The sequence below is a fragment of the Acanthisitta chloris genome, unplaced genomic scaffold, assembly GCF_000695815.1.
Source record: "Acanthisitta chloris isolate BGI_N310 unplaced genomic scaffold, ASM69581v1 scaffold32452, whole genome shotgun sequence".
Classification (NCBI taxonomy): Eukaryota; Metazoa; Chordata; class Aves; order Passeriformes; family Acanthisittidae; genus Acanthisitta; species Acanthisitta chloris.
In genome coordinates, this window is record NW_008662714.1 from 1 (window position 1) to 9615 (window position 9615).

Below are 9615 nucleotides of genomic sequence, written 5' to 3' on the forward strand. Positions count from 1 at the left end.
TAGGTAGCCTGAGCCCTGAAAAACTCAACACCTCCCCACACTCCTACTGCAACAGCAAAAACAAACACCAAGCAACCATCACAACACCAGAGCAGACAGAGATCATCTCTTCATTCAGAGCTATTCTTAGCAAATAAATAAATAAATAAGGTAAAATAAAATAAATAAATAATAAAGCAAAATACCATTTAAGTAAGAGCTGATCTGGCATTTAAAAGGCTGCTGGGTCTGACAGTTTACCAGGCTGTATTTGCAGGGAAGGATTAGTTTGTGCATCCATTTTTGAGAATTAAAAGTCTCTCTCTGCTGCTGCTCCACAGCTTGACATTCCCTGCTGGTTCCCCCCTCTTTGGGTCGCTGCTTAAAATATTATCTGGGGTTTTTTTTAAGCAACTACTGAATGACCCAAATCCCAGATGTAACTTGATGTGGTTCCCCCAGTATGACTGCATTGCCACATCCAACCTGCATCATGTCTTTCTCCACACCCATGCCCATCTGAGTTAACTTTGATAAAGTTGTTGGGGAACAGAGGAAGAGGGACTTGCTATGACTTCATCTGTGCTCTTAATTCTCTGTGATCCCTTTATTGCTGTCTCTCTTCCACCAAATTACCATCTTGACTGCTTCTTTCATCCCAGAGTTTGAAGGATAGAGATCCCATATGTCCTTACCAGGTGTGGAGCCTGGCCTCTTCCTTCTTCACATCCTCCGTCAGTTCCATCCTGGGGCTGGCTGAGAGTCCATTAGCTGGCACCTGGATCACACCCTTACCCAGCTCTCCTGGCTTCTTCAGTCACCGAAGCCCTAGCAAAGGCCAGTTTTTAAGCAGAGGGCACTGTGAATGTGTGTGCCTGTGGCTCTAACTGTTCCCTCTATGCAGCTCCAAGAGCCTCTGTGCTGGTGCTTGACGGGATGAAGGCAGGTGATTACATGAGACAGGAGAGCCCACAAGTTATCATTTCTATCACTGCTCTCATGGGGTGATGGGTAAGGAGCATCTTTCCTCTTCCTCCCTACACTCATGCTCCTTTCAGACATTGTCTTCCCATTAACCATAGGCTGTGAAATTGCTAGAAAGTCAGGAGGCTTGAGTCAGAGAAGAAGAGGGGACATATATTTTTAAAGAAAGCACATATTGACAGGAGGAGGGGAAAGAGATGTCTTTAGAAGAGAAAGGTGAGACCAAAAGTAAAGTGGCATTGCTGTGTACAGGGGTCTTGAAGGAAATAATGGAGGAGGAATTAGGTGAGAGGGGAGGTGCCATTGCTTTGCTGGGCTGTCACAGCAGTTCTCTCCCTTCCCCTGGGAGTGTGTTTGTGATGGGGGAGTCAGAACATAATTATGTCTCATTGGTAACAGAGCCTGCCAGCTGGCTGGCAGAATGGTGGGTGACACACAGCGAATGATGGAGATGATCCTCACACAAGCAGGACATACAGAGTTGTGTAGAAGCAACCATGGTGCATGCAAAGCAGCTCCTATACACACATCCCCAAGGACTCCCCATGAATCACAGCCCAGAGTCAGAGTTCACTGTGCCAGATGTTTGGAGCAGCTGGATCAAAGATTAAAAGAGGCAAACAGAATGGATGGGGGTGGCTGAGACACTTAAATTCTTAATGCCTCTCATTGACCCTCTAGAGAGGCTCCCAATAAATACATATATATAAAATGTTCTCATCTACTCTCTTCCTCTCCTTTCTCCACTTCTCTCTTTTCATAATTCACCACCATTTTACAGAACCCACAAAATTAGTCACTGTCTTCACTGATGGTAGATTATTTTTTCCCTACCAGGAAATTTCATCTTCTATATTGACATTATTTTAAAAGTTTTAAAAAAATGAAAGTTTCCTCTACATGTTTTCAATAGCACCAGCAAAAATAATTAAACCAGTACCTGGATAAGGAGATATAATGACTATATTATATAAGCTCACTATTGGTAACACTCACTATTTCTGTGGCAGTAGCACCTATGCATACTAACACATTGGGCAAAGCTGAACATGTTCTGTATCTCTGAACTCTTAGGAGTTCATGCATACAGAAAATTACAGGGGTAAAAAGAGTATGAGTAAATCTCCAGGTATAATCACTGTCTCCAATGAGTATGCTATCCATGCTAACACTTTAAGACTGAAAATAAGAAGGCTAGGGGAATAAAAATTTGGTTTCACCTCAGTTCCAGAATGAATACACCCTGTGGGACACAGCCAGCACAATCAAAGACAGAGTGTGGACAAGAAGGTGATGTTGTATTTACCAAGATAAGCCAAGTGCCTACTTTCTTGCAAGGTAATCTCTAAGACAAGAAAATAAAACAAAAACAAATTTTAAAAAAAAAGGAAAAAAATGAATAGGATGTGTTTGTGCTTGTGTTTGCATACATACATGCATACATACATATATATGTATGTGTATATATAAAACAGTATTTACTCCCTACTAGACCAGATAAAGGAGATGGAGCAAGCTGGGAACAACAACAATAGTTCATGACATAATTAAATTTGTAGTGTGTAGTTCATTTGATTAATCTAAAACATTTTCTTTAGGATGACAAAGGAGACATTAAGATGTGTCCACATCACTTGACAGATTCCAAAGTGAAACTGTTCCTCAGAGTGATATCTATACAGTACCAGTATGCTTTCAAGGAATCTGTGACTCTTTTTGTTTCTTGGTTGTGCATGGGTGTAAAGGAGACAACAAAGTGCCCAACACTTCCAAGACTGTTCTAGTTCTGTGATAGGAAGTGACTCAGCTCTTAGTAGCTGGGAAAAATCAGAAATCCCAAACTAAACCTAACTCTGAAACTCCTTTAATGTTATTCACTCCCTGAGTAAGCATTCTTACTTAAGATTTAGATTTAGAATCTACAATTGGAATGTGCCTCTACAAGGTCTCATTTGGTCTGGCCTTTATGCTCATCAGTGGAAAACAGGATGTGAGAGAGGAAGACAGAATACAAAGCTCTGAACAGGATACTTGTAAGAAGAATATAAAAGGGAAACATGAGGTCATACATATCTGTGGAGATTTATGTGAGCAGTAGGGTGCATCAGATGTGGCTAAAAGATTGTAGAATACCGATGTCCTCGGATTTATCCACAAGAAATTATTTTGGGAGGATGAAACCACTTTGCAGGGCATCTGAATAAAACAAAACACAAAACCAAAACTAGCACAAAATAGTTGAATTTGCATTAGGAAACTGTTCTATGTACCATCCCTGTAACTCCTTCTTTGTTCTCTGCAGAGAATAATTTTCATGTCTAAAGTGGCTGTACTTCTTGAAATGGGTAAGTAGAACTTTTGCAGCATTACAACTCTGATTCATATTAGTAGGAATCTTCAGGGTCAGTAACTCCAAATGTGGAAGTTTGGTTTATATTTGCCTTTATGAATAATGTTATTCCTATTCTTGAAGGTCAACTTCATGTTGTTTCAATTATTATAAACATTTTTCACTTTTTTAAATTAATAAAAATGTATGATGTTTATGTGATTTCTTCTCACTTCCTCTGTTATTTCCATTTTCTTTACATATTTCTGCATTTTATGTCCAGCAAACTTCTCCCATGCTATTCCAATCACTGTTTTCCATGAAAGAATTCCAGCACTCATCAAGAGACTCAAAACTGATATGTGTGGATCCTATTTAAATGCAATCAGAATGCACACATTGAAAAGAGAGCTTAGGGTATAGACAGGCCTCCCTATTGAAATTCAAAGAAAGGCACATGACTCTACAACAACAACAAAATCAATAACACTAAAATTCTCAGGAAACTCCACACCCTATGAAGACATTTTTGCCTGTGCTTAGGAAAGTGGGTTAGCATACTCATATCATTAAAAATCTGATGCTGTTGCTCCTATTTCTACTCAGTGAGTTCCAGTCTGAGTGGAGGAGTGCTTCTAATGCAGGTTGAAAGAATGAAACCTCCAATTATGCTGCTGTATGATACACTATCTTCTCTCTGCAGTGAGAGTATTGAATGGATGAAACTCAACTGGTAGGTGCCTTAGGGGTTTTGAATAAACCCCTGTTTACCCCAGCTTGGCACCTTTGGCTCAAAAGCAAAGAGACAATGGGAACAGGGTTGTTATGTTGTGAAATCCCCAAACATACATAAAGATCAGATCTGTGTTACTGTTGTTGATTCATAAAAGCAGAGAATTTCCTGTCTCTGAAATTGATTCTTCCATGAGAATTTTACTAATTCCAGGATTCAGACCTTCCACTAATGAGAAATATTAACATCAGAGGTATAAAATATTCTTACAAATCCATTTCATTCATAGAATCATAGATTGGCACAGGTTGGAAGGGATTTAAAAATCATGTCATTCCACTCTCCCTGCCGTGGGCAGGAACACCTTCCATTTGACCAGGTTTCACAAAGCCCCATCCAACATGGCCTTAAACACTTCCAGGGATGGAGCAACCACAGCGTCTCTGGACAACCTGTGTCAGTGCCTCACCACCCTTGCAGCCAAGAATTTCTTCCTTAGATGTAATTTAATTCTACCCTCCTTCAGTTTAAAACCATTCCCCCTTCTCCTATCACCACAGGCCCTTGTAAACCTTCCCTTTCCAGCTTAATTGTAGGACCCTTTAGATACTGAAAGTTGCTAGAAGGTCTCCCTGGAGCTTTCTTTTCTCCACGATGAATACCACCAAGTCTTTTAGCCTGTCTTCATAGGAGAGGTGTTCCAGCTCTGTGATCATCTTCATGGCCCTCCTCTGGACTCACTCCAACAGGTCCATATCCTTCTTATGCTGGATGCTCTAATCCAGGTGGGATCTCACAAGAGAGTGAGTAGAGAGATAGAATCACCTTCCTTGACCTGCTGACCATGCTTCTTCATGAAATCCACCTCTATCCAATTTAGAGACAACGATGCAGGACAGTGTAAAACCACAGAATCACAAAATAACTGAATTGTTAAGGTTTGATGCTTGCACAAGTGCTTTGCACAAGTCTAGGTATATGACATTAGTTGCTCTTCCCTAATTCACCAAAACCATAAGCCTGTTCTGTAAAGCCACAAAATTCATCACACATGATTTGGCCTTAGTGAAACTATGTCAGCTATCACCAATCACCTCCTTATATTCTGTGTACCTTAGTATAGTTTCCAGGAGGATCTGCTTTGTGATCTTACCAGGCATAGAGGTGAAACTGACTGACCTGTTTCCCTGGGTATTTGCTTTTTCCCTTTTTAAAAATGGGGGTTATGTTTTTCCTTTTCCAGTCAGTGGGACCTTCACTGGACTGCCATGACTTGTCAATATGAATGTGAGACTGCTCCTGTCTGTCCATAGAAGACCTCATCTGCTTCATCTTCTTGAATGCAAGCAGATCCCCACTAGAACATCACCTGTCCCTGCTCTCCCTTTAATCCTGACCCACAAGTTCTTGTTTGGCTCTTCCATTTCCAGGTGGAGCTCCATGCCCTCCAGCTGCTCGCTGACCATTGTGGAGAACTGCCCTTTGGGTGGAGAGCCACCCTGAGGAGTATCTTTCATGGAAAATAAACCCACACGACTAACATGATTAATTTCACTTCAACAAAACTCCATCCTCTGAATGAAAGTGGCAAAACATCACTGCAATGCTCCATACTAATCACCTTACTGGTATATTTCATCTGAAACACTGTTATTTCTGCCTATTCTTGGCCAGCTGATTCCTTCTGCTGACACTGTGATCTGAATCCCATTCCCTCCATAAACAAAGGGGGTTGGCAAAAGACTGAGAAATACATAGCACAGAACAACCTTGCTCTAGCAGTAACAGACTTGGATCAGCACATGCCTGCTTGGCAGTTCACCTACCACAGAAGGTGACTTGGAGCCAACTCTGTCTCCTTGCTGGTAGTTATTTCTGTGCAAAATGTCAGCTGGGGAGAAGAACCTGCAAAAGTGGCAGGGGTCATAGACACAAAATAATTTCAGTCCCTCACCTTCCTGTAGGACAAAAAAAAAAAAAAAAGAGAGAAAAAGAGAACTAAGACTAGCAGTAACCAGAGGTGCTATGTTTGGCATGTCTTTAAATTATAGATGCCCAATATTGCCTTCCTAGGTAAACAATTACTGTAGTTACCATGGGAACACTGAGTGTACAAAAAAATCTTTGTATTTTGAAGATGCTACTTTTTTTGAGACCCAGCTATGTGAATGGCTGTTGTTCAGAGATTTACAGTTTCTGTCAAATTAAGCTTCTGCATGGCCCATTGAAGAAGAAGGTGCACCTAATTTTTTTATTGTCGTGGCTTCAAGAACTGAGCAAACTCTTGAGTTTGTGAATTTCTTTTTTTTTAATTTTTTTTTTATTCCAGAATGGAAGAGATTGGTGAAGAAAATTAGTAGATATATTACTCTGAAGTATCATTAAATACCAAATGCCGTTCCCTTCTCTTACATATTGCTCTCTTTTCTCCTAAGGTAAACCTGTCCACACAGCCACCCAAAAATTTTGCTCTGTCAAACTGCATGTTTCTTACAATAGCTAACCTTTTCTTATATAGAAAGATAGGGTTTTTTCTTTCTATCACTTAAAGAAAATAGAACTAAAGAAAAACAACTTAGTTGTTGGATGCTCTATGCCTCTAGATGTCTAGGGCTGCTTTAATAAGACAGACTCACAGTTGAACAGGCATGTTTCATTTATACTTAGGGCTTCCCCAATGTCTCTTTTGTCTTCTTTTGCCAAGGTCAAAAGAGTTGTGCTATGGTAGCATGCTGGGTGAATGACCTGGTTGCTGATGGATCAAAATAATTTACAGTAATGTGGGAGTATGAATGGCTTGAGTATTGAGAGTGGGTACATAAGGAAACTCTCCTTATCAGATAGAGACTCTCATAATGTGATATACACCTCTGGTCATCTGTACTCCCTTCATAATCAATGGTTAGGAACTGGTACTTGGCTGATGCAATTAATGTCATCCCTAAGAAGTCTTCAAGTGAATTTGCCTTTAGATTGACCAATTTATGGAAACCAGATTAACTGAGGAGCCTTATGAGCCTTAACCTGCCTTATGAACTCTTAGAATTAGGTGGGGTGAACATATGACACAGCTTTCATAAAGCAGAATTTAAAAAACTGTCCAGTTAAGAGATTGTCAAGACCTAGGTATAAACCTCTGGGGGGAAGTGAGGGAAGCAACTGTCTGTTTTTTCCCCAGTATGGGCCACTAGCTGAATATGCAGTTTAAATGATCACTTCTCTGTTTTTTCACATAGCACGTTTTTTCTGTGTTCGAACATCAGACTGTGGATTAAAGCAGCTCAGAGACATGGTGTGCTCAAGAACACTCTGAACTATGCATTTGTCAAACCTATCCTATTGTACATATTTCTAACGCAGCTAGTCCCACAGCACTGAGCTGACAGAACTGCTTTCTACTGTGTGCCCCCACTGAGATTCCCAATATGATTTCTGACCTTAAGAATCCTGTGAAAAATCCCACTGTGGCCCCAAGAAGTTCTGATAGATAATTTCAGACTTAAAGAGGATGAAAAAAAAATACATGAAAAGAAATATTGGTTAGAATTCTGTCTCTGAAGAAGGCAAAACAGCGTAAAGAAGGAGCAAGGGAACAACGAACGCCTTCTTGGAAAACCTGTGTTTTGGCAGAAAAAAATCAGTGTGTTTTTTCCATTTTTGTACCATTACAGCTCTACTTCACTGATACTAGAAAACTGCATAACTTCTCCATGTTTCTAGTAGATCTCTAGTGCAGGCCAAATGTTTGCCTTTCCTGCTATCTACTCTTTTCTTAAAGAAAATTTAGAGAGTCAGTAGTCAAAACCTGCCATTCCATATTTACTTGATGTGAAGCTGGAGTGAAAGGAAGATGGGCCTAATAAAAGCCATATAATACCCAAAGTCCACACTAAGACAGAAAAATGCTTACTCTTATATAGGTGGATGTATTTTTGTTGGCCCTTAGCCAGTATCCACTGAAAAAGGAGCATAAATAAAAATTCTGTGAAACACAAGGCCATATCTAAGAATGAGAAACATTTTAATCTCTCCAGTGGCTGGAGAATGTGTCATAGCAGAACATCCAAAATAAAATGTAATGCCAAAACTACAGTGATGTCTATGCATATGCTACTGCAAGGAAGGTGAAGAGGTATTGTTTTAAGCAGAGATAAAATAAACTGGTCCCAAAACATTTCTTTGTTCACTGGTCTATTTGCCCCAATAGAGGAAAAGAAACAAAACTCTCATAATATGGTCAATTGGTTAGGACCATGTTTGAGTAGACAATTCCCTTCTGAGTTTATACTAGTATTTTCCCAATAAAGAGCTTCTTTTTATTAAGTTTTTTAGAAATACTGGCACTACTTCTGATTTATTGACACTGTTCTTTTGTTTACAAATAAAACAACACGATTTTTCTTACATAGAGTTTAACATCTTTGAAACTGAGGATGCAAAATCTTTGCTGATGCAATATGAGAACCAATTGCACAAGATAGATCAGATTTATTTTTTTTTCAGTTTTGGACACAAAGCATTTGTAACCTCTTTAAGACTGACACTACTGACTTTATGCTTTCAGCAGCAAGAGAACACCTGTGAATTGTCCAGAAATGCCCTTAACAATTTTGATCAAAAAATAAAGAAAAGGAGCTAAGTCTGGAGGAAAACAATGAAACAATTGCAAATAGTACAGTCAATTTGCTAATGATTTGGTAAATTAAAAAGATACTGAGAATGTATACTGCCATATTTTCTTTGCTGTCATATAAAAAAATTAATATCAAGTTTGTTGCTAATGTTGATTAACAAAAAATTGCTCCTGTATCCAGAAATGAATTATTCAAAGAATTTTTTTCTGGATCTGATAAAGATTTTTAAAATACCATTAGAAAGATCACAAAAATCACCTTAGCCATATTTGAGGCTTGTCCTTACAATTCAGCACCTAAGCATTCTATCAGATCAATCAATGTGATAAACAGTATGCACCACACCACACTTTGGGTTTTTGTGATATAGACTCAGCACTTTTTTCTACAACTCTACTCATGCCAAGATTCAATATCAAAACATAATATAACAAACCACATTCTCTATTTGAAAATCATGCTCTCTGAGACACAGATCTCTGCCCTGTTGCAGTCCTGTAAACTGTAGTCCTCCAGGGTTTTAATATCACAACTGTCCATGTAAATTAAGTTTTATGGGTCTGCTACCATTTGAAAGCTCTGCAGATTATCATATTTCTGTGTGACCTTTTTCTGAACCTGATAAAATAATCAGGCTTTAGATTCAAGTAGAAAAATGAGATGAGAAGTAGTTAGCTAGAAATATTTGAGAATTTGCCTTCTCATCAGTTCCATGTCATCCTCTGACTTTTGTAGGGCAAAAGTTGAAAAGTCAATCTTCCAGTTTGTTGGGGGTGTTGCTGTTTTGTTTGGTTTTGATTTGCTGATTGGTTTGGGGTTTTTTTTGGGGGGTAGGGGTGGGGAAGGGGAGGATTGTGCTAAAATCAGTTTACAGAGAAAGTATGAAATGCAAAACATTCAAATGGACCCTCAAAGATACTCCTTCCCATACAAACACACCCCAGATATGGCAGGGG